The following is a 26,205-nucleotide window of genomic DNA, read 5'->3' as shown; positions in this document are numbered from 1 at the left end:
ATCAGTACCGAGGCGGCGTCATATAGGCGGCGTCTAGTAGTTTTGCGCAGCATACGGCTTACATTCCTCATCGTCACGGTCATATACAAGCGACTCGGTCGCGCCATCTTAGAGCGAGAGAGAGAAACTCGCTGAAAAAGGGCAAGCTCCAAAGAGCTCGTGACGGTCGGTTCACTAAAAGACTAAGCTAAAAAAAAAAAAAATATGGCTGAGGCTTAGCTAAGGTTAAGCCTAGTCAGATGCGAAGCATATTGGTGGCTAGGCTTGGTAATACATGGCTTTCCTTGGTTGCATACTTGGTCATTTTAATACAACCACTAGAAGCCTTCGTCGTGGGGGAAGACAACGGCATGGCTACAGCGGAACGCCGACTAACCCCGAGAGGCGCGTTGGGTGAGCGCCTGGATTGCCACGGAAGCCGCGTCTGCCTGCCCGGTGGAGCCAGCGTTTCACCTACACCGAGTGTGAACGCGCGTTCGAAATGCGCGGGAATGCCGCTCGAGGACATTCCGGCGTATGTGCGATGGCATCGTCACGACGACGTCACGGTGTCACGTGGCGTGACGGCCAGGGGTCCCACGGCGACGGCGCGAGGTGGAGGCCGCCTCTCTCATCCGATGTCACGTGGTGTGACGTCACGGTGTCACGTGGTGTGACGTCTAGGGGTCCCACGCCGACGGCGTGAGTGGTAGCTCTAGCAATATGCTTCGCATAAAAAAGCTTTGTTCGGGGGTCCGTTACAGCGCTGACACGAGTGGGAACGTCGTGCCATGCGGGGTGTCGATAACATGGACCTCCTAAAAGTGCGAGTCGCGCGAAAGCACTAAACGAGGACGCGTACTATACGTACGTACATAACAGAACTGCATAAAAGCTGCGGCGACAGTCGAGAGAGGCGTGCGAGAGCTACATTAAGCGTCACACGCGAAGCCGGTAATCTGCCGGTAATCTGCCAAAATTCTATCATCCCTGCCTGCAACCAATTTAAGCGCGAACGACCGGAACAAAATGAAACCACTCGTGCGGTATCACAAGCATGCACGATGTGACACCCACAAGTAACCGGTTGCTTGCACTGACCTTTCACATTATCACGTAAAAACACACGTGATTAGAGACTGCGGCAGCGAAATACAAAAGCAAGTGTGCGTGCGTTCTCGTCCATGTATTTGGTTTCCCTTCAGTTTTCGCCCATACATTCTGCTTTCCATTAAATCTGCTGTGGTACGCAGCTTGGGTGCTCTACATCAAGCAAGCCCACCCTTTTCCATAACGTTTTCGGAAACTTTATGCTCTGCTGACTGAATCATTGCAAGAGACAATAACAGCACGACAGTTGTATAGTTCGTTTGATCCCTTGCGTGCCTAAAGGAAAGACAGTACTGCAACGACGATCATATCAAGACAAGAAAAAGCATTCCTACGCAAGTAGCTGCCGCAGTGGCTCAGTGGTAATGGCGCTCGGCTGCTGACCCGAAAGAGGCGGGTTCGATCCCGGCCGCGGCGGTCGCATTTCGATGGAAGCGAAATTCTAGAGGCCCGTGCACTGCGCGATGTCAATCCACGTTAAAGAACCCCAGGTGGTCGCAATTATCCGGAGCCCTCCATTACGGCGTCCCTCATAGCCCGAGTCGCGTTGGGACGTTAAACCCCATTAATCAAACCAAACCATAACTACGCAAGTAGAAAATCAAGGTCTGGTTCGTCTTATTCCAAGTTTCATCTTTTTTTTTTTTTTTTGTGTGCATCACTTTCAACCTCGATGATCGGGAAATGATGCGGGAGATCTGTCGCTTATTCGTATGGATCCGGCCAGTTAGTACCTACATTCCGCTAAGAGGCACCTCTTCTTATTAACTGAGACAAGTTGCTTAAACCTAAACCACCTAAGTATCGCAAGTGAACGCGTGAACGCATGGACGCAAATGTAAATGAAAAGGAATTGGAGCGGAATAAAAAAAAAAAGGGAAATGAGGTAAACAAAGCTCGGCCTGCAGATCCGGGTCATGGGCAAAGCCGGGCTGAACAGAGCTCTTAAAGGTGTTCGGTATGCACAGGATTCGTCATAAGTTCCCAGGTCATAGGGCTTACTGTTCAGCAGAATTGTTGTGCGTTTAGGGCACCTGTAAGAAGGTGTCGAGGTCGTCAGGGATGAGGATGAGGTTCCTCTTCATCCTCCAGAGATTTTTAGCAATCGGGCAGTCGTAAATTCCCCACCTACTTTTGACCAACCCCTTTGACCAACACTTTTGACCAACCCCTTTGACCAACCCCTTTGACCAACCCCTTTGACCAACCCCTTTGACCAACCCCTTTGACCAACCCCTTTGACCAACCCCTTTGACCAACACTTTTGACCAACACTTTTGACCAACACTTATGACCAGCCCTCTGCATTGATCTAGGCCTTCAGATTTCATTGTTGGCTTCTTTCTTCACAATTTGGGTGCACTATATTCAATAACACCATTAGCTTTTTTTTTCTTGGTTGTCATTTGTTTACCTGTTACGTATAAAGAGACCACTATCATTTTATGAGGTTATGTTGGACAGCTGGAGGCTCGAGCTTCCTCAATATAAGGGACTTTGCGCCTGAGTGAAATGCGAATCTAAACCGTTCTTGGATTTCAGCTGCACTGTTGTTTCAGAGCAGCTGTCACGTGACACCCGATAGCGGTCTTCACTTCAGCTGCCCTCTTCGTTATAGCCGCGTCACGCGACCTATGACGGGCCGCGCTAAATTCTCCAGATCACGCCAACATATCGATCATGAGCGCAGTGCAGCGCCAGTAAAACGAAACTTTGAGCGTCGAATCGCGCCGCCGTCAAGCGCCGTCCCCGTTGGCGACCGGCAACATACAAAGCGAGCATTCGGCTTCACCAACTTTCCGTTTCTGAGTGCGAGAGGTACTCGCCCTGGAGACAACCTGCCTCTAACGAGCTAAGTGCCACGCTCTTAACACCCTCCTCCCCGGGGCCATATAGTGAAAGTAATAACTGCAACGTACTAGGCGAGAGCGACCCATTCTCGGGCCACAAGTCCCTAGTGCCCAGGCAACTTGGCCAGCTTATTCGTCCACCGGTGACCGGAGTTTTCGATCGCGACATTCATCGACGTCGTTTCGTTCCGGATAAAGCCTTCTATATATCCTGCTATCGCTGTGAACGTACCCGGGTCGTACCGTAACTGTGTGGACATACACTCAGCGAGCGCGTGTCAGTTGCCCAGCTCTTGTTTGCCAACTACGTCCGAGACACGCACACGTCTCGGAACACACCGTCGACGGTAAGAGCGCACACACAAACGTAGAGTAACTCAAACACTCGTACCGTCATATCCTGGCACCTGCGAGGAGCGTACAAACACGGAGAGCATGCGTGCAGAAAAGAAATAAAATAAAAACAATGCCGAAAGTAAGAGGAAGGAAAGCGACTGACGTCAGCAGGGCTCCTGACAGACCGAAAAGAAGGCGTAAGAAATCGAGAGAGAGAGAGAGAGAGAGAGAGAGAGAGAGAGAGAGAGAGAGAGAGAAGGACTGGCACGCGAGAAAGGTGTGCGCGAAGCTTTCTTGAGGCCTACCGTTGTAGTGCGCCGGCGGCACACTCCCCGCCTCCGTGCCGAGACGGAGGAAATCGCGGGCGCCACAAGAGAGCTTCGGCCCTTTTTCCTTCCCAGGCGACACCTCGCCAGTGGCCAGCACGACTCCTTCGAGAGAATGAGGCGGAATTTCGCACGCACCCAAGTCCAATCACGAGCAGCGACGAGGAAAAACAAAAAAACTGGAAAAAGGAGCCCGCCGCGGAGACGACTCAGCTCCCAGTGCTGTTTCCATGCGCGCACGTGCCTTGCGGTGCGCCCGCGCTCCTTTGTCTTTTGGGAAGCCATCAACGGTGAAAACGCAGAAAGGCGCAAAGTTGCCACACCACAGCCGGTTGAAAGCTGCCCAAGTGCGCTACAGCGAAAGCGCGTCGTATGGGGAAAAAGCGCGCCCAGCCTCGCGCACAGATCGTCGAAGCCAGACTAATGTCCGCCTCCTGGGGTTCTTTAGCGTGCACAGACACTGCACAACGCACGGTCGTCTTTACATTTGCATCTCGCCCCGACTGAAATACGGCTACCGCGGCCGGGATTCGATCCCGCGGCCTAGGGCTCGGCAGCCGAATGTCAAAGCCACTGAGGCACCCCGACAGTGACGCGGGACGGAGTACTCACTGGCCAGTAAAATCGCCACTATACTAATGTACAGTAGTGATAACAGCTAACGCGAACACGGGCGCGCATGCAGTTCGCGCGCGCCGCGTCGCTTAGATGCTCCCGCGTCGTCTGTTGCAGTAATGCAATATATGCTACGTGCGTTTCCGTGATATCAGCTAAGGTCTCTTGCATCTCGCGATGCAGCGTCGCGATAGTATCGAAATGAATGCGCACGTGTGTTTACCACTGTGTACCTATGGTCGCCTTAGGCAATACAAAAAGGCCTTCGAGTACATACACGTGCACTGACATATCAGGAGAGAGAGAGAGGCCTCTTACGGAAGGACAAGAGCCGGCAGGAGGAATCAAAAGAATCGATCGGGATGATCGCTCGGTGCACCGGGATAGATAGTGACGGAAGATAACGCTGGATATGCGAGTCGAAGGCCGCACTGGAATAAACACATGATCTTAGTATACGTTCTGAGCACTCCCCATGAGTACGTTGGCACCTGTATGGGCACCAACAAATGTTGGCTGTTATTATTCGCGAGCACTTGCCTTTCTCGACTGCCCGGTGACCTTCGAGAAACCTTTACCCACTGCCATTGCTTTTTGGCCTCAAAAAGGGCAATGGATGGTCATTAGCAGCGTCGTATTATGTGACTCGCGCTATGGCATCACTTGAACGTCAGCCCATCTTCTTCTGCCTGGAGACAATCAGGGCCCAAAGTATAGGTTAAGATCACAGAACGTATACTAAGCGAAACAGCTTCGGACCGACTCTGGAAGCGTACAAGCAGCCAAAACTTTCCGTTCACCCCCCATCCATGTCCCGATAGGCAGAAAAACCGTCGGAAGAGTTGCCCGAAAGAAAAAAAATTGCGCGAGCCCCGTCTTCGAACGCCCGATACAGGCGCCGGCGGCACTGCTGGCGACCGCGAAGGCTTGCGATAATGCGCGTGGAGGAAAACTACCGCGATACGCGCACGAGCACTGAACCCCCGTCGCTCCCTCCTTTCTCGCGACCTGTTGTTAGACGCTGTTTCTTTTATTTATTTATTTATTTATTTATTTATTATGCTGTGACAACATTGCGGAAAGAGGGGGAGGGGCAAGTCTCGCGCAACGCTGGACGCATCTCATTCTGACCGCGAGTACACGCGGTGGCTGACCCCTCGCCGCTCGACACGCCGCGCATACCTGCGTGCAAGTGCAGACGGAGCATGCGATTAGCGCTTCATCTCGGTGGAGCTTCGTGGCCCATTCGTTAGATGGCGCTGCGAATTCTGCGGTATTCTGTGGTAGTGTCCCTGTATAAGTATGCCCCCGGAATACTGGTTTGGTTTGGTTTATGGGGTTTAACGTCCCAAAGAGACTGAGGCTATGAGAGACGCCGTAGTGAAGGGCTCCGGAAATTTCGACCACCTGGGGTTCTTTAACGTGCACTGACATCGCACAGTACACGGGCCTCTAGAATTTCTCCTCCAAAGAAATTCCAGCCGCCGCGGCCGGGATCGAACCCGCGTCTTTCGGGTCAGCAGCCGAGCACCATAACCGCTGAGCCACCGCGGCGGCTCCGGAATACTAATCTGTGGTTAGGGTCCCTCGATTCCCGCTGGCATCGAGGCACCCTATCCTGTGGCCCTGGTAGAGCGCTGCCGCGTTCAGCTGGTTCCGGGCGGCGCGCCGACTTAACCGCGATTGCGACAAGGGTTTGCTAAAGGGGGACAGCTGAACACGTTACGTCAGTGTGGCATGTGCATCGAACTGCTCTGCTCGAAGCCACGGAGATCACCGCTTCTCGCTTTGCCAAACCTTTTCAGGGCGAGCAGCAACACACTAGCGCGTGACGTGACTTATGCCAGTCGCCCGCCCTTGACCGACATCACACTGCGCGCTCAGCGGTGGCCGATGACAGCCGAACCGCTGATGGTAGGGGATGCTGTACAACGACACATTTCGAAGCCTGCCATGCATTCTGTGCATTGTCAGCAGTAAATATCGGACCACATGTATCCACGACCCCGCCTAGGTGGCTCAGTGGTTATGGCGCTCGGCTGCAGACTCGAAAGACGCGGGTTCGATCCCGGCCGCGGCGGTCGAATTTCGATGGAGGCGAAATTCTAGAGGCCCGTGTACTGTGCGATGTCAGTGCACGTTAAAGAACACGAGGTGGTCGAAATTTCCGGAGCCTTCCCTGACTACGGCGTCCCTCATAGCCCGAGTTGCTTTGGGACGTTAAGCCCCCATAAACCTAAACCTGCATCCACATTAGAATCGCGGCCACGCAAATACAGGGTGTTTCACCTAAGACTTTCTGCAATTTTTAAAAATAAGCTATTTGAATTAGATGCGCGCTTTTTCCGGCATAGCATTGTCAGTGGTGTAGTACATCATAATACAGCCAAGACGTGCTAACTAGCAGGCTTGTTAACCAATATTTAATAGTTAACTTTTAAACTATTACCGTTGGGCTCCTTAATTATTGAGAGACATGTAGCCCACCGTAAGTGATGTCCATATCCGTTTTTAGAATTTCGAGAACGCGATTATTCTCGGCGCTGTGGCCCAACAAATTTTGGCTATTTCGACGAGTTACGTGCACTGGAGAGGTTGCTTTGCCTGCAAGCTTCTCAAACCACATGTATTTTGGCGCGATGTAGGCGAAATTTGTTGGGCCACAGCGCCGAGGATAATCGCGTTCTCGAAATTCTAAAAACGGATATGGACATCACTTACGGTGGGCTACATGCCTCTCAATAATTAAGGAGCCCAACGGTAATAGTTTAAAAGTTAACTATTAAATATTGGTTAACAAGCCTGCTAGTTAGCACGTCTTGACTGTATTATGATGTACTACACCACTGACAATGCTATGCCGGAAAAAGCGGGCATCTAATTCAAATAGCTTATTTTTAAAAATTGCAGAAAGTCTTAGGTGAAACACCCTGTATATCGCCACGGAAGAAGCTGCTCTAGCTTCGACTGCGGCGTGATGACCCCAGATATCCATGAGCACGGACAGATCCCAACACCGCGCCTGGTCTTCGTCATCAAAGAAAAGATGAGAAGGGAGAAAAATAAGTGCAGAAATAAAAAAAAAACATGCACCGCAACAATGTTCCTGCGGACGAACAAGGCAAAGAAACACAAAAATGATTGAAGAGATCCCGGATGCCTGTTCGCGTTGTCCTAATCGTTATTACGTCGCAACGTGAACTGAGCTCGCAAACTTGCTTTGTGTGGTCCGAAAAGTTGCAGCCAAACGTCGCAGGACTCGATGGCTAGGCGCCAGGTCGAACGTAATGGCGCTTCCCTACAGGGCGGCATCCGATTCTCACAGCTTTGACGTCAAACGCTTGAACGCAGGCAGACACATCTCGGAATGAGCCTCGATCGCTCTCAGCCTGGCAACGCGTCATCCAGAGGCTGTCGCTGAGCACTTCATCGGTCAAGCGTGGGAACAGCGACAATGCGTCAGCCCAGACTTCAAGGCTGTCGTGTGCGAGAAGCAGCATACCGAGTACACAAGGCATACAGCAAAAGGCGCGCTAACTAGACCGATGACGCCGAAGTCGTCGCAATGAAGCAGGCGTGGCGCAACGGATTCAAGTCTTGGAGATTGGTCTTGGTAGGAGCTCAGCTCATACAACCTTCGAGGCTTTTGAATTCGACAAAACGGCACGCTAGAGCGAAGCACGAAAAGAAAACTGCAGTACAGTATATGCTGTGAAGTATATATATGGCAAATTATAGATTCGGCTGTTTTTGTCGTCCTTACAGAATATATCCGAAAAGGTATCCGGGCATCGGGGGAGACAGCTGGGTTAAGTAAACGCTGTTTCGAGCGTCCAAATTTCAGGGGTGTGCCTTGTACCTGGCCGACCAGAATGAGTGAATTATTCTTGAGTTTTTTTGCTTTTGTGTAATGTGGATCAATATGCGCCTGCGCGTTTACCCTGTTTACTTTGGTTTTATTGCTCTTTGCCTTGATTTGCGCATGTGCCCGACAATCACTGGCTTATTGGGTGCTGTATAAAACGTGCGGATCGCCCTCCTTCGAAATGAAAGCTGTCAGTTCAGCACCCTGCGTGTCTCGTCCTTCCTTCGTCCCTCGTCTGTCAGCGCTGCATGTTCAAAATGGTTCCAGTCTGGTAAGCTCCTCCGCCCAAGCTGCGCCCGCGCTAGCAAGACGACGCAGAAACGAGACGGATTTGCAAACAATGCTGATGTCCCGGATAAGTGTTATCAGTAGTTCCTGTGCAAAGGAGACCTGAAACGCTCGCGTACGAATACACCAGAGCACCGAAGCGCAGACACACCTGCTTTTGCTGAGTGAAAAGAAGCGCACCTCGGGAGCTCAATGAATTCGGCTCACGCGTCGAGCACACGAGCAGGTTCCACTCTTGGCGACGAGGTTGCACTTCGACAGGAACAAAATGAACAATGCCAATGTGCGGAGGCATCCCCATACTGAGTGAAGTTGTTTCGCAAGCCAGTGCAATGTACAGGGAATCACAGACGAGGAGGACGCCTGGTCCTAGCGGCGAAACGACGTGCAGAAGCGATGGATTAGAGGGCGAACTTATAAAGGTCACGAAAGTAGCGAATCAAGCACTTCACGGCCGCGGTAAAGCGCGCCTGGTCCGTTTGTTTACTGCGCTGTTCACGATAACCCTGCCAGCTTCCTCGTTCTCTGGTGAACCAAGAAAAGGTCACGACGCGAGCACGTTGGCGCGTCTCCCAAGGATCTCTGGACGCGCGAAACAAAGTCCCGAAGCCAAGGAGCACCGTGCCGCGTCTGGGAAAGTAATGGTCCGAGGAAACTTGATCGAGCAAGAAGAAAAAGCGCGCCGCGCAGCGAGTCGTGAATGGAAGCTCAAAGAGCACTCCCCTAAAACATATATATCACCCGACACGTTCACGGCGTTATAGTATATCCTCTGCGCTGGACAGACAGCATTATCGTTTCGATCACGAGTTTGTCGCACACGCACAAAACTAGCGAGGACGGTACCTGCGTAAAGAGTATACAGCAGCCGTTCTTTCACAACAGCACTAAAGCTTGAGAATGTAAAGTCAGATTTAATAGGACCCTTCTAGACGGGGACTAGCGAGCAATAGGCGTAAAGTCTGCTCGAGGTTTCCCTAAACAGGCTCTGAGCAAGTTACTTAAGGTTACACTCGTACCCCCGGTTACACCAGAAAGGCCCCGCACTGAAGGTTACACTCTGAAGAGTCCTCCATGCATTTCATTTACCATAAAAAAAAGGTCAACTTTCTCTCTCTCTCCACCAAAGTAAATAAGATGAAAAAAAAAAAGCTTTCCAGCAACAACAGACCACTGCGCAGTGGGTATACAAGGAGGCGAGGCCAACTCAATACGCCCGGCGGGTCTTTTGGGCCCGCACGCTCTTTGGAGAAACGCAGTGCGAGAAATAGTGGAAGCAAACGCGTAATGACGTTCGTTTCACCACCCTCAACTTTGTCGTGTCGGGCGGCGGTATTCTCGGCCGTTCGGTGCAGGGAAAATGAGAACAAACCGACGCAATGAAACAATGAGGCGCACCCGCTCCTTCACGCGCCACTGTACGCCGAGTGGAGGGGGGGACATCCGGACAGAGTGGAGGCAGGCACGCTATAATACGGCGACGGCATCGATTTCCGCACGAAGCGGAACTCGGCTGCCCGACGAGTGATTTATAGCGAGCGGACCGTGGGGGGTAGACGTAAGGGGCACAATTCACGAAGGGACCGAAAAAAAAAAAAAGGACAGGTCACGTGGGTGCGTTCGCGCACCACGACGATGGCGCAAGCTCCGACAAAAGCCTGGTAGTGAATGAAGCACAGCGCTAGAGCGAGTTTGCCTCAGCCCGCGCATATACCGATATAAAAGACGTCTTTAGGAGGAGGTAATTTACCGTCCCATTTACCTTGCACACGATTTACACAGGTAGTATATTCGGATGCAGGAGATACTCGGGAAGCTGCTTGCTGATGAATAATTACGCCACCGTCAAATCCGCAACCACTCTGCGCTGCAGCGCTGGAGTATTTGCGCATTGGACGCCAGCGAGCTACGGACCACACTAAATGAATGACATCATCTCACAAGAAGGCGAAAAGGTGTGCACAACTAGCAGGACAGCACGCCGCGAAACTAAAGGTTATGCATTTGCATGCGTACCTTGGACGGATGATTTTTAAGCATAAAACCTTTGCTCTTCAACGACATGCGCGCGATTCCAGCGTAACTCGATTACACCCGGACGTTGTGATGTCTGGGCACGCTAAGTGAGTGAGTTCTGTCGTGTTCTAGCGTTACTGCGTTCATGTACGCGCATAAAAAGACCCGAAGAAGGAACGGCAAAAAAAAAAAAATAACTGCCGCACTGATGAATTTGCACTGAAAAATCGGCCGTGTGCTTCAGTGACAGTAAACCGACGACTGGGGCTAGTTGGTATAACATCTTTTGCAGTGGGTAGCGCTAACTTTGATGAAACGACTTGGGACAGGGACCCCTGTCCCAAGTCGTTTCGTCAAAGTTAGCGCTACTCACTGCAAAAAAAAAAAAAAAAAAAATCAATGACAAGCATCCGATGACTGCCAGCCCTCGAGAGGTACGCGATAGCGATAACTAATGTCTGGAGTAGCCGGCACGTGTCGGAGTACTTTCCCAAGAAGGCTTCTGACAAGCTTTGCCCCTGTACAATGCAGATGTAACCACACAAAACAACAGCCAAAACTATGAAGATAGGGAAAAAGAAACGCGACATGAACCGAGTCGCTCAAACGACTATCAACTCTTGCCAGCCCGTTGTACTCAGTGGCGCCCGGGTCGCGATGTTTACTTCCATTTCCTCTTCTGCCCCGCCACAGTATTGTCCACTCTCGCGGCTCAGTAAATACCCGCCTTTTGGACATTGGCACTGCAAGGTCGGGAACGAATCTACAAGGAGACACTTTTGTACGAGCAAGCGAAGGTTCGGAAAGCGCGAGAGAAAACGGCATTGGACGCATCGTATACGCCTCGAACGCCTAACGATGGTCTAGAGCAACCTTCGAAAAACATTCCGGCGACAGACAGCGGGAACGCCAGAGCGCAGCCCTCCTTTCCCCTCTGGAAGGTGCGTGCAACAGGTCGTCGGCACAGCGCCGCCGTACTCACGATAAGAGAGCTGTATCCCCGCGTTGGGTCGTCCGATGCAGCGGGTGCACGCCGACGGTGGAGCGAGCCGCGAATCCAGAGATGCCGCCGCGATCCAGTCGCCGAAAGTCAGACCCGCAAACCGCGAACCACGGATCCACAGGTGTGCGGCGCGATCGCACGCCAGCGGCCAAATGTCCGGATCGGATCGTAAACGCGCGCTGATCAATCGGCCGCGTGGTCCGATAGCGGAGGGGCCGGAGGCGGCGCGAGGGAGCGCATCGCGTGAGCCGCCGCCGCGGCTGACGTCACGCGCCGCAAGTCGCCGCCGGCTGATACCCCGCTCTCAACGCCGTGCTGCCCCTCCTGCCACCCCTCTTCCAACACCTTCTCCCGCCAAGGAGGCGAGCAAAAAAACGCCCGAGGAGAACAGGGGAGAGCAGCAGGAGAGCGTTCCGGTTCACCGTCCACCGCTCTCTCCGCCACTGCAGGGAACCCTTTCTCTGCGCGCAGCTGGTTGTCAGACTGGAGGGTACATAAAGAAAGAAACAGAGAGAGAGAGAGAGACGCGCCAGAGCGATGGATGGATTACGCGACAGTACTACTCACTCGCTCACGACAAGAAAGAAGGAAAACAAAAGGAACTGCTTTGGCCTTCGCCTGCTCTAAAGCGTCCACGACGAGCAGTCGCCGGAAAGGACCCCAAAGTTGGTAGGCAGTGCTGCGTACAATGAAAACACTTTTGCATGGAATGCTATTGTTCTCAAATACAGTTGACAGGATGGCAGCGCGGCAGCGGCTCATAAAAATCACAATGTTGTCGACAGCGCTCGTTGCCTGCCAATGTAACGCCGTGCGCCGACCACTGCGGCGCCGAGGAGGGAGTAGGAGGAAGCACTCTAGGCACAACGAGCTGCGAACGCCCCAAGAGCGCATGAAGACACATGACTCTTATGCTGAACCAATGACAGTCATCCATATTTTGTTCGATAAGCTACCTGCAGCAGTAACACTACGTACACTACCAAATGCACTACTACTACTACTACTACTACTACTACTACTACTACTACTACTACTACTACTACTACTACTTAACAATAACAACAATAGCAGGTCCGCCGCGGTGGCTCAGTGGTTATGGTGCTCGGCTGCTGCCCCGAAAGACGCGGGTTCGATCCCGGCCATGGCGGTCGAATTTCGATGGAGGCGAAATTCTAGAGGCCCATGTACTGTGCGATGTCAGTGCACGTTAAAGAACCCCAGGTGGTCGAAATTTCCGGAGCCCTTCACTACAGCGTCCCTCATAGCCTGGGTCGCTTTGGGACGTTAAACCCCCATAAACCAAAACCAACAACAACAACAATAATAATAATAATAACAACAACAAATCGGGTTATAAGCTTTACCAATCGCCCAGGCCACATACGGTGTTAAATTATCGCGCCGCTCTCACGCGAGAAATCCGCGGCCGGTCGAAATTTAACGCTAACGCCAAAAAAGAAAACTACAGAGAATAGTTATAATTGTGGGGTTTAACGTCCCGAAGCGACAATGAGCTATGAGGGGCGCCGCAGTGGAGGGATCCCGGTTAGTTTTGAGCACCTGGGGTTCTTTAAAGTGCATTGCCATTGCACAGCACAAGGACGTTTGACATTTCGCCTCCATCGAAATACGGCCGCCGCAGCCGGAATCGGACCCGCGACCTTGGGATCAGTAGCGGAACGCCAAAGCCACTGAGCCACCGCGGTAGGTGAAGTCAAAGAATTGAAACGATAGAATTAGAACCAGGATAATACATTGACCCATATATGCCAAGCATCCTATATGTCGGACACCTTTTTTTGTTTTTGCGGAGTAACTTCGAATGCTCACTGTATAAGAGCTTGCGCACGCTAGCATGGACTCAAAAGGCTCTAAACGTTTCATGTGCAAGCGCAGCGGTCGTATGCGCTCAGAAAGAATCGCCAGTCTCCTCTAAAAGCAGTGAGCAGACCCCACGGTGTCGATTGTGATTCCGCAAGAAAACCAACACACGCGACGAAAAATGCGACATTAGAGTCGATGATAAAATGTTTAAAGTTTTACCGCACGCAATACACAGTGCGGATGGCAGCCCAGTGTCCCAGTGTTCTATACATGCGGAAAGACTCAAAAGTTGGTGCCGAGAAGAATATTTCCGTCAAATAAAAAGTGATTCTGAACTCCCAAGTGTAATATATATATATATATATATATATATATATATATACACACACACACACACGAGGGGGGACCCAAAAGAAACCGAACTGAGAGCGCGCTGCCATTCGTATACGTAGTAGAAAGTTCCACCGCGAGATAGGGTTAGCATAGACCTTCACGAAACAGCTGCTCAGACGACATAAGTTTGTAGGTAAACATTTCAGCGTAGTGTTGTGTTTCGCTTGCAGTTATTTTGTTCCGCCTGCGAAATCATTATGGCAAATTTAAAAGAACAAAGAGTGTGCTTGAAGTTTTGTTTCCTGCTTGAAAAATCGGCAACGGAAGCTTACCAAATGTTGCAACAGGCTTTTAAAGAGGATGCTATGAGCCGCGCAAAAGTTTTCGAGTGGTTTGGGCGCTTCAAACGTGGTGACATCAGTATCGAAGACCGTGATCGTTCTGGGCATCCTTCAACGTCTCGAAACGATGACAACGTTGAAAAAATCCGCCAGAAAATGAACGAAGATCGTCGCTTCACGATCGACCAAATTTCAGAACAGACAGGTGTGAGTTGGAGCTTTGTGTCAGCGAATTTTGACTGAGCAGTTGCTAATGAGGCGTGTTTCCGCTAAATTTGTTCCTCGCATTCTCACACACGATCAAAAGAACATTCGATTGAATTTGATCCGGAACTTAAAAAAAGAGATTGAAAGTGATCCAAACTTCTTGACCAAAGTCATTACAGGTGATGAGAGTTGGTGTTACGGGTATGACCCAGAAACTAAGCAAGCGTCAAGCCAGTGGAAGTCTCCCAACACTCCGAGACCAAAAAAAAGCAAGACAGTTGAAGTCGAATGTGAAGACAATGATCATTGTCTTTTTTGATGTTCGCGGAATTGTGCACCAAGAATTTGTTCCGCCTGGCCAGACTGTTAACCAGCACTTTTATTTGGAAGTCTTAAGACGTCTGCGAGAGGATGTGCGGAGGAAACGCCCGGAATTTTGGCGATCGGGTGACTGGTTCCTTCTTCACGACAACGCCCCCGCACACATGGCCTTACGAGTGACCCACTATTTGGCCTCTCGGGGATGGACTGTCATTCCCCACCCTCCATATTCACCAGACCTAGCCCCGTGCGACTTTTTTCTCTTTCCGAGAATGAAGAAAAGTCTAAATGGGAAGCGTTTTGGTGACGTGGAGGCCGTTCAAACAGCTTCGCAAAGGGCACTGGACGATATCAAAGTTGAAGAGTTCCAGAGATGCTTCAAACAGTGGGAAAAAAGACTTGACAAGTGCATCGCATTTCATGGAGAGTACTTTGAAGGTGACTGAAGGAATTTTGTGCAAGAGTTAAAAAATAAAGTTTTTATAGAAAAAATCCGTTTTTTTGGGTCCGCCCTCGTATATATATATATATTAGGGGTGTGCGAATATCAAATTCTTCGAATACGAATCGAATACGAATACTTGGCTCCGAATATCGAATCGAATATCGACTAATCAAGGACAGACGCATTTAACCACTACAAAACATTTATTTTACCACCCAAGAACACCACAGTTCAACTATCGATGATTAAATGAACACAAAAGGTGTGTGTGGCTGCACAAAAAGTATCAGTCTCGAACATTATTCTTAGAAGAGTGGAAATATCAGAGAAGATGGCTGGTACACAGCAGTGATTAAGGCTAGCTTGCCATCAGCACGAACGCGCGTTGCTGGGATGCAGATAAAAGGTTGTGAAGGAAAACCCGCTGCTCCACATGGTCAGGCAGAAGTAGTTCCCTTCTATCTGAAACGACCCCTCCAGCCAATGAAAATGCCCTGTCACCTGGCACTGAACTGGCACGTATTGCGAGGTACTTCGTGCACCGCTCTGACTATACCAGCTTCGCAGGCATAGCCACAAAGAAGCTCACCAGCGCAGTCAGCTACGGCATGGCCCTTGGAGGAAGGAATGCGCATTGCTCTGGGCGCCGCCATGTTGTTATGTCTCAGTCGATAGGGCTTACGGACCGAAATGAACGCCGGTGCTCACAATGAATATTCGGCTAGATACGAATATTCGCGTCGGGTCGAATATTCGAGACAACACGAATAGTTGGACTTCGAATCGAATACGAATACCAAAAAGATAATATTCGAAAATTTCGAATATTCGCACACCCCTAATATATATATATATATATATATATATATATATATATATATATATATATATATATAGAAGAAGGGGTCACAACCTTGCAATTATCTTAGTTTATTACCGACAGTTTCGGACGGAGGACCGTCCTTCCTCAGGGTATACACAAGAATGAAGACAATTTCTCATTTTCTACGCAGCGTGCGCAAAGGGTGAGGTGAAACCACTCTCTCTCCCGTTAGTGGAAAGGGACGCAAAGTCAGTATAAGCCGCAAGTGCTCCAGTCCATTTAGGGGAAAGAGGGTGACGGTTGCGAAGGACAGGGAAGGGGGAAAACATATATGCACAAAAATATAAAAATAAAGGAAGCAAAAGTAACATTAAAAAATAAAAATAAATACAGGAAGGCAACGGCGGAGGCTTGGGTAACAAAGCTATAGAAATAGATAGGGAGGGAACTAGTTGCTTCTCAGAAGGAATGTTTCGAGAGAAGCTCCCTTCGGTGTGGGTGGTGAACCCAGCAGAATTAACACAAACAATATTCTAACAAGGAAAGTACAAAGCAAAACCACAAATAAAACAAAAAAAACACAAAAAGAAGAAAGAAACAAGCGCACGCATGCATGTGTACAGTGTATAACATCACAGAACGGACCGCTCCCCAGCGGTGCAGGTGTTTTGGACCGTTGTAACGTGAGTTACGAGTCAGCCACAACATTTAGAGCTGTTTAAGACAAGCCCGTTATCGCCACGGCGGAAGCGCGGCGCCGCGGTCGAGGGAGGCAGGGCGGCCGGCCAGACGCCGTGCGGGAACCCGATCCCGCAGCCGAGTGCCGCGGCGTCCGACCCACAGTAGGCCATTCCCTTCGTGCTTTTCGTCGCGAAGGCATTCGAGTACAGACTGGTTTTTCAAAAGAAGGGGCCGAAAGGACGGGTGAGAAGGAACCTAAAGAGTAAATACGTTCAGAAAAAAAAAATTAAGAAAAGTAAGAATGGGGACGTGGGACCCCGCAGAGTGCAGGCTTCATGGAAGAGGAGGGATTCCAGACGTTCAAATTGTTCTAGCTAGTTAGGCTTTTGAGGAAGGTAAAACTGCCCAAGTTTTCATTAATTCCATGTGTTAGTGTCCGAAATTTGTGTATGAAATACGACTCTCTTTGTTCTCTTTGGCGACTTGTTTGGAAACCCGATTGGAGAAGGATGACGTGAATGTTTTCGAATGCATGCTGGGGCAGGCACAGGTGCTTAGAAAAAGGAAGATTTGGCAGCGCGTGAGTATGGGCCTTGTGGTTGTAAAACATTTTAATATTATCCAGCAAAGCAGTCACTTGTCTGTCATTTTTAAACAACCACCAAGAGCAGTATACCGGCGCAGTAGGAACCTGAGGGACATTTTAGTTAAGTCCAAAACAACGCCCAACTCCAACCCGAGTCCTGGATGTCAACCGTGCCGTAAGCCACGTTGCAAGGTTTGCAGTCATATGCAGACTACAACCATCGCTAAAGGAACATTCTCCGATTTCACCTTCAGGATTAGGGAAACCCTGAATTGCGACAGCGCGAACGTAGTGTATATGCTACACTGCAGCGTGTGTGGCATGGAATACATCGGTCAAACGGAAACACCGTTCAGGTTGCGTTTTAACAACCACAAGGCCCATACTCACGCGCTGCCAAATCTTCCTTTTTCTAAGCACCTGTGCCTGCCCCAGCATGCATTCGAAAACATTCACGTCATCCTTCTCCAATCGGGTTTCCAAACAAGTCGCCAAAGAGAACAAAGAGAGTCGTATTTCATACACAAATTTCGGACACTAACACATGGAATTAATGAAAACTTGGGCAGTTTTACCTTCCTCAAAAGCCTAACTAGCTAGAACAATTTGAACGTCTGGAATCCCTCCTCTTCCATGAAGCCTGCACTCTGCGGGGTCCCACGTCCCCATTCTTACTTTTCTTAATTTTTTTTTTTCTGAACGTATTTACTCTTTAGGTTCCTTCTCACCCGTCCTTTCGGCCCCTTCTTTTGAAAAACCAGTCTGTACTCGAATGCCTTCGCGACGAAAAGCACGAAGGGAATGGCCTACTGTGGGTCGGACGCCGCGGCACTCGGCTGCGGGATCGGGTTCCCGCACGGCGTCTGGCCGGCCGCCCTGCCTCCCTCGACCGCGGCGCCGCGCTTCCGCCGTGGCGATAACGGGCTTGTCTTAAACAGCTCTAAATGTTGTGGCTGACTCGTAACTCACGTTACAACGGTCCAAAACACCTGCACCGCTGGGGAGCGGTCCGTTCTGTGATGTTATACACTGTACACATGCATGCGTGCGCTTGTTTCTTTCTTCTTTTTGTGTTTTTTTTGTTTTATTTGTGGTTTTGCTTTGTACTTTCCTTGTTAGAATATTGTTTGTGTTAATTCTGCTGGGTTCACCACCCACACCGAAGGGAGCTTCTCTCGAAACATTCCTTCTGAGAAGCAACTAGTTCCCTCCCTATCTATTTCTATAGCTTTGTTACCCAAGCCTCCGCCGTTGCCTTCCTGTATTTATTTTTATTTTTTAATGTTACTTTTGCTTCCTTTATTTTTATATTTTTGTGCATATATGTTTTCCCCCTTCCCTGTCCTTCGCAACCGTCACCCTCTTTCCCCTAAATGGACTGGAGCACTTGCGGCTTATACTGACTTTGCGTCCCTTTCCACTAACGGGAGAGAGAGTGGTTTCACCTCACCCTTTGCGCACGCTGCGTAGAAAATGAGAAATTGTCTTCATTCTTGTGTATACCCTGAGGAAGGACGGTCCTCCGTCCGAAACTGTCGGTAATAAACTAAGATAATTGCAAGGTTGTGACCCCTTCTTCTACAAGTCTTCCTGGCCCATTGAACGACAAGACCTCCTGCAACTACTATATATATATATATATATATATATATATATATATATATATATATATATATATATATATATATATATATATATATATATATATATATATATGACAGAAACCAACAGTCACAGAAACCAAGGGGCACAGGGGATTTTTTTTTAATTAATTTATTTATTTTGTGGTGTTGATCAATTTAGAATATTACTGAATACGTTATCGCTTAAAGCTAAATGATTAGAAAAGCAGAAGAAAAAACAACCACATGCCGCCGGTGGGATCCGAACCCACGACCTCCGAATTACGCGTCCGGTGCTCTACCTCTGAGCTACGGCGACGGCTGTCAAATCTTCTGCTTTCGGGGGTATTTATGTTTACAAGTAACCTAACCTTGAGAGTGTTCACTAGCGCCACCCACGTTCATAAGCGGCGGACGTAGAACGTCCTGAGTTACCGCAGGTGTGACGTAGAACGTCATCGAACGGAAAGGGTGGAAGCTGCGTGAGAACCCTCTTATGCTTCCTATGGCGTCAAGGCTGCCGGAGGCTCCGCACGTATGGGTTAATTTGACAAGAAAGCCATCGCCTGCCACACACATTTTTTGTACAGAACATCCCGTGTCATATGAAACGAGGGTTAAATAAAAAAAATAAATAGCGCATGTTGCGGACATGAAGCACAAACAACAACATTGACAATAATCACTTACAACAAGCATAAGTGAGTCTTGCATCATGCTATTTCACAATGATTAGTAAAAATTATTTTTAAAGAATAACCACGCACCTTTAAACCGTCGCAGATATGTGGAAAAGCGTTGTATAGCGTCAGAAGAAATCCCACATGCCGCAACTCGTGGAAACACGGGTTCGTTCTAACAGCTTTTTTTTTTTTTTGTTTCTCCGCGCCGCGAAGGACGCGCGCAACCATAAAGGAGCTCAAGATGGTGGTTGCTTGCGCGCGCGCGCGTTGATGCAACCGCGGTTGGCTAGCGTGATGACAGAGGCCGGTACGCGAAAGCCGACGCGAAGAGCTGGGCGGTCAAGGCTCATAGCTGCGCACACCGTGGATTTCGCGCAATTTGTTCACAGCGCTTAAGATCGTTCGCAATAAAGCGATATGATTAAAGCAAAAAAAAAAAAACCGCCACTGGCACTCTCTTTGGCCGTTCTGCAGCTTTCTAATGAAGCTTCTGGGAAATATACAGGTTCATACAAAATCAATTGGGCGAAAAAAATAAACCATGCTCGCGCGAACAGACGGCCATGAATCCTGCTACTCCTATTTCACTGGCGCACAAAACACCAATCTTTCTTTTTTTGTCCCTTGTAATTCCAGAGGTGGCGTTATTAAAGTAAAAACAAAAATAGCAGACCGTTTAGCATGGATAAGCGCGGAATATCGTGCAGTAGCACACTAGTTACGTTGGGCACTTAAGGCCCTTGCTAAAGGCATTTCACCTACAGGCCTCTACCATGAAGGCCTTTGGCCTAAAGACCGTTACCCGGAGGGCACGTATGTACAGTCTTTGTCAAAAATATACAGCCCAAGGGGCTTACGTCCAATCCGTGTAGCGCGGCTCTTAAAGGTGCACTGAAGAGAAATCTCAACTCGTCTTTTTGCCGCGAGAACTCGATCTACACGTTCCCAGCATTCTTAGAAACTTCGATTTATTGCCCTGTGTGGCCGATTTCCCTAATTAAATCGGATTAACGTCCGGTTCCCGCTTTTTTTGAATTCCCCGCATACGGTGGGAGGAGTCGACCAACGCATGGAGTGCCTTTCAGCCAGCTCCGTGGAGGCTTTGATTTCGCTTTATTTTGTTTCTTCTAGGTTTCCGTGAATAAATAGGTGTAGTCGGAGACTACATAGCTGCAAATTAGGCCCACGCAAATAAGAATACGCAAGACTATTTGCTTTCGCCGATCACTACGTATCACTCCGCCGATGGCAGAGCGGCAAGCCGCCACGGGACTGGGTGAAAGGTTGGTCGACTACTCCCACCGTTTGCGGGGAATTAAAAAAAAAAAAGGCGGGAGCACGACGTTAATGCGATTTAAATTAGGGACATCGGCCGCACAGGGAAATAATTCGAAGTTTCCAAGAACGCTCGGAACATAGATCGAGTCCCAGCGGTAAAAATACGAGTTCATATTCCTCTTCGGTGCACCTTTAAGCAAATTTGACAGTCCTAAGCTAGTGAGGGTTGATGACTTAGTTTTTCCCGCCTTCGTGAGATTAGGGTCCCTGAGTAGGCAAGAGGAGCCGCGCTGCAGGGCTCAGAAGCAGACCCCTTGGGTTGTATACTTTTGACAAAGACTGTACATACGTACAGTATTTGCCATAAGTTTGGAGCCCAGAGTGTTTGCTTCTAAGCCTTGCACTGGGACTCCTGTAGCATCTGTGGAAGTCCTATCCAACGGAGGAGGCAGGACCAGAAATTCTCTCCCGTACAGGAAAGTTCGAACGCTTGAGATGCATTACGAACCATACCGTGTGGCTCTGAGGCAATCCCCTTGGGCTCCAAACTTTTGACAAAGGCTGTACATACGTACGTATGTCCGAAATCGGAGAATGCGCCTAGTAGAAGCTACCGCACGAAAAGATGGAATTAACCATGTACGGCTGTGCCTCGCAAGGCAAGCCAGCCTGTTTCGAAAAACCAGTGGTAACAACTTATCTGCACAGAAAGCGAAGTGAAAAGGCGTCGCTACGGGACAAGTTCCAACGGCCACGCGACAGCGTCACAGGCCATGTGAGGCAACGAGGGAGCATTCCAGCGGCTTCGCTCGCTTCCAGGGAAACGGGATCGCCCGGCGAGGGGCGCACAGTTTTATTGAGGACTCCCCAGGAACGCGCCACAGAAACGCCGCACTGCGACACGGCCCGTGGACGCGCAGACACGCACGGGAAGGCACGTCGAGGCAGGCAAAGTTATTTTGAGCTCATAAAATGCTCAAACCAAACACGCTGACGAAGGTAACCGGTAAGCGTATTCGGACGCACATTAAGAAAGACTGCTTTACTTGCCCTGAAGCAGTTACAGTCTGGCACACGTTTGAAACTAAAGTCATTAGCAAGCAATGCAATGCCCCCCAAACTGAGCTCGTTCACTGCAGCAAAGAAATAAAAAAAAAATGTAAAGAGAGGTTCGAGACGCTCTTCGACAACTGAAGCAGCTAACACAATTGCATTTTGCTCTCGACACAGTTCCCAACACTCTTCTCTATGGACCCTCCTCACGCCGCGACATCTTCCCCCACAAAGATTCGGCGGCGCTACCGTGGGTAGCGCACCCACCAGCATATGAAAGCTTTCAGAGAGACAGAAAAAAAAAAGAAAGCACACATCTTCTCTTTTAGCGGTATATCCGTTCATTCGTTTTATTTTTATTTTCTTCTTTTTACGCTGGAAACAAACACCGGCTCCAAAGCTGTTTTGTAGCCATAATTGCGTTAGACGCAAGTCAGAGCGCTAGTTATTTTCTTCGCACGCGGACTCCGGAGGTTTGGAGACGGAAATGTCGACTGCTCGCGCACAAGCAAAGCGACAGCTTCCACTGTTCAGCGGCAACGATCGAAGAACCACGTCTGATGGCCCGCTATGCTGCTTGTCTCTTATTCGAATCGGCTTCTTGCGTCTGAAGTCGTCAGTCAATCCCTTTATAGACTTCATTTTTTTTTTTGAAGTTATAATGCTACCCAATAAAAGTTCTATCCCGTTCTAAGCACATACATTATTGCGGCACTGCGCCACATGAAAATGTGCACTCTTAGAACTAATGGCGGTCTAGAAAATAAGGAGCAAATGTTTCACCTATATTTCACCCCATTTCCAAGAGCGCCGGCAACTTCCGAATCGAGGCAGTAACGCGCTGTAAGAGAACATTCTCGACGGGGCAGAGCTCCAAGCAGTTAGGAAGTCTCGGCGAAATGAAAAATCGCATATAGGAGCGGGGATCTAGCCGCACAGCTTTTGGTGGCGAGCCCGAAGCGACAACCCGCGTATTTGTTCATTTTTTTTTTTGCTTATTGCGAGAAAAAATTGCCACCCATATACCGTCCGTATCGACGCACACTGCTCTCTGCAAAAAAAAAAAAAAAAAAAGATACTGCTCGAAAGCCGTTATGGGGGTCTATTCTTGTAGTAACGCTCAAAGGGCTAGAAGCAGTTGTCGCTCTCTAGCACCAGCGTGCCAGCCCTAGCAGTCAGAGCTGTGACCCCCAACCCGCGGTGCGGTAGGTCGCAACCACGGCGGGTTCGGGCCAGAGGGGACAAACACGAGTATGCTACTCGGAGGAGCGTTTATTGCTCCCGAGCAATACAGTGCAGCAGCAACAATACAACCGCCGTAACGAGCGAGGATGTTCCGCTCGCGTACGGGGGTGGAAAACACAAAGGGCAGAACGCACGCAAAAATGTGGGGGAAGTAGGTTCCGCTCACCTCGCGTGGTTCCTCGCTCACGGCCCGCGGCGGTCAAGTCACACACGGTGGCCGGGCGATAAGGGCAGCGGTCTCCGTGGCAGATCTCCGATCCGTGCGTGTGCACGGCTCCCGCCAGAAGACGAGCGAGCCTCGGGAGAATCGCGTCTCCTCCCGGGCTGTGGAGAGGAGGTCTCTCCGTTGTAAGAGGGGAAAGAGGGAAAGTCTCCGCGGCGGGGAGCGAAAGGAAGCGGGGGTGGCGAGAGTGCCCTCCCTCGCAAAACCTCCCGAACGGCGCGCGCATAGCATCGCGTGATAATTACGCGCGGCCGTTACAATGGGGCAGGGGATTCATGTGTATCCCCACATCCCCCCCTCCTTAAAACTGCCCTACGGCTGAAAAGTGACCGCGTTCCCACAAAAGGGTATACCGAGTGGGGCCGGCGAAACGCCGTTTAACTTTAAAACGAATTAAGAAAAGATTCAGCTCACAGCCAGCAGTGCCGCCGTCGAAGGCCGTGGACGCCAGGGCAGGAAGGCAGTGTAGACGACCGCCATGGACGACCGTGGAGCCCAGGGTTGAAGGGGGTCGATGACCGCAGGTCCCGTGAGTCGGCCAGGGCAGCTTTGCCGGGACGCGCGGGCGGCAGGCAGGCTCAGGGCAATTACGCACCGTGTCGTAGCGTACGGCAAGCCCCCACTCAGCTGGATGAACCGCTTGCTCTTGGCTCGCCCTCTTTTCCTCTGGTTGGGGGGTGACAAAGGCGCGCCGACCCATTTTCCCTCTGCCGCAGAGAACTTGCGAGGCGGGCCCAACGGGGCACCAAGCTTCCCTTGTGGGCGAAGCCGCTGCCGCGGGGACAGGGGGACTCCAAGGCGGCCTCTCTGCTGCAGTTTTCGCCATGGTAGACACAGGCCCCGGTTTCTCCGAATTCTCGTTCGCTCGTCCCGCGGCCGACCGGAAGCTGTTCTTCTTCTGCGCAACTTGGTGGCGACCGCGGGCTCTTGGCTCCGGAATGCGGCCGCCCTCCAAACGGCCTGGCCCTCGGTGTTCGAAGAAGCAACGGTCGTTGCGGCGTCCGCTGGCTCTCCTCCGGGCACGCTGTGAAGGCTGGCCTGCGGCTGCAAGGCTATCTTTTCTTTCTAGTTTACCAATTTACACATTTTCTTTTGAGCTAGTCTAACCCCGCTCGGTCTTTTCCGACGAGAAAGCGTGTGCTTGCTCCGGAAGCCGTGGTGCAAAATATGGAAGGGGTGTTCCGTCCATATTAAGCAGGAGAAATTACTCCCTGCGCGTTGGTCAGAGTTGTTTCTGCCGTGGGCGCAAGTTGTAACCAGGCGCCGGGCTCTGTTGTCGAGCCTTGCGTCTCGGTGCGGCTGCCTGCTGGCGGGGGAGGGTGTTCTCCACAGGCCACTCGTTCCCTTTGGCACACGTCGCACGAGCGGGCGTAGCGTATCGCATCCCGCTTCATGCCAGGCCAGGTAGCGAGGCGGCACAACTTGAGGTAAGTCTTAGGGCCACTCGCATGCCCAGCGATGCACGTGTCATGAAAGTAGCGTAAAAGTGCTCCTCTCAGCGTGCGTGGAATCACCACCTTGAAGGACTCGTGTGTATCCTTCTCGGAGGGGATATATCTCAGCAGGATGCCATCGGAGTCGAGCAGATAGGAATCCATCGCGCTCACAGCATTACCAGCTGTGTTCGAGCGCCCCGCACGGACAACAATACCAGTTGCCTCCATGTGCGCCGCGGCCGCGCCGCCCGGCTCCCTGAGCCCGTCGAACACTTTTCGACAAAATGGATCCTCCCGCTGTGCCTCCAATAGCTCCCTTCTGCTGAAAACGCTCACCACGGAACTGACGCCTTCCAAGTGGTTCACGCTTTCGCCCTGGGAAGGCGGGGTGTCCCTTCCCTCGGGGCGTTGTGTGAGCTGCGCGGCAGTCGCGCTGCTCTGGCTGTCGGGCGCGGCGGAGTGGGCAGTGTTGTTACTTCCCAAGCCGTCAACGGGCGCGCGCGAAAGTGCGTCCGCCACCACGTTGTTCTTGCCCCTCCTGTAGCGCACGGTAAAGTCGTAACGCTGGAGGAGTAGCGCCCATCGCGCTAGGCGTCCGGACGGCTCGCCTAGGCGTCTCAGCCAAATGAGTGCCGTGACCAGGATGTTGCTGCTGAGAAGCCGTATTGGACAACCACAGCAGGGACTGGATGTCAATCCCGCTCGCCGCCATGGCTAGTCTGTGTGTCGGCAGTCGCTCGCACGGACACTCGGTTTGTCACACCTCTGGCCCCACGTTGGGCGCCAAGAATATGGGGGTCTATTCTTGTAGTAACGCTCAAAGGGCTAGAAGCAGTTGTCGCTCTCTAGCACCAGCGTGCCAGCCCTAGCAGTCAGAGCTGTGACCCCCAACCCGCGGTGCGGTAGGTCGCAACCACGGCGGGTTCGGGCCAGAGGGGACAAACACGAGTATGCTACTCGGAGGAGCGTTTATTGCTCCCGAGCAATACAGTGCAGCAGCAACAATACAACCGCCGTAACGAGCGAGGATGTTCCGCTCGCGTACGGGGGTGGAAAACACAAAGGGCAGAACGCACGCAAAAATGTGGGGGAAGTAGGTTCCGCTCACCTCGCGTGGTTCCTCGCTCACGGCCCGCGGCGGTCAAGTCACACACGGTGGCCGGGCGATAAGGGCAGCGGTCTCCGTGGCAGATCTCCGATCCGTGCGTGTGCACGGCTCCCGCCAGAAGACGAGCGAGCCTCGGGAGAATCGCGTCTCCTCCCGGGCTGTGGAGAGGAGGTCTCTCCGTTGTAAGAGGGGAAAGAGGGAAAGTCTCCGCGGCGGGGAGCGAAAGGAAGCGGGGGTGGCGAGAGTGCCCTCCCTCGCAAAACCTCCCGAACGGCGCGCGCATAGCATCGCGTGATAATTACGCGCGGCCGTTACAATGGGGCAGGGGATTCATGTGTATCCCCACACCGTTTATGCTTGTAAATGATTGTACTATGCTGCTTTGACACCAGCGGTGGAGGAGTTGGTAGCTGCATTTTGAAAACTCCGATGATCAAACTGGGCAGCGATTCCCACATCGCAGCCGCATTAGAGCTTGCACAGCCTGATAAGCAAAGACAGAATCAATAGAAGCGGTGTGCACCGCAGGAAGATGAAGTTCAGAACCAAGTTGTATGACGTACGTTGAATGTTTGCCCTTCGTGACCCGGTAACAGTGTCGTTCT

At 51.0% G+C, this 26,205-nt stretch overlaps 1 protein-coding gene across 8 annotated transcripts in view; it reads right to left on the bottom strand.

The window, feature by feature from the left end:
• The window catches only part of LOC149352982 (very long chain fatty acid elongase 6-like), a 165,240-nt gene that overhangs the window by 19,924 nt on the left and 119,111 nt on the right, over positions 1–26,205 (bottom strand). The window contains exon 1 of one of the 8 annotated variants that reach the window (XM_089582187.1): positions 11,368–11,683. The exons of 6 other annotated variants lie outside the window; for them this stretch is intronic. The gene's annotated coding sequence lies outside the window, so the exon portion shown is untranslated. Of the gene's footprint in view, positions 1–11,367; positions 11,684–26,205 lie in introns of those variants that run through there. One more of the 8 variants, XM_089582182.1, reaches the window with a different exon arrangement.

This window comes from Amblyomma mixtum, chromosome 3, assembly GCF_055824585.1.
Source record: "Amblyomma mixtum isolate Tamu chromosome 3, ASM5582458v1, whole genome shotgun sequence".
Lineage (NCBI taxonomy): Eukaryota > Metazoa > Arthropoda > Arachnida > Ixodida > Ixodidae > Amblyomma > Amblyomma mixtum.
The sequence above is the reverse complement of the archived record's forward strand: the minus strand, read 5'-3'. Positions and strand labels throughout refer to the sequence as shown.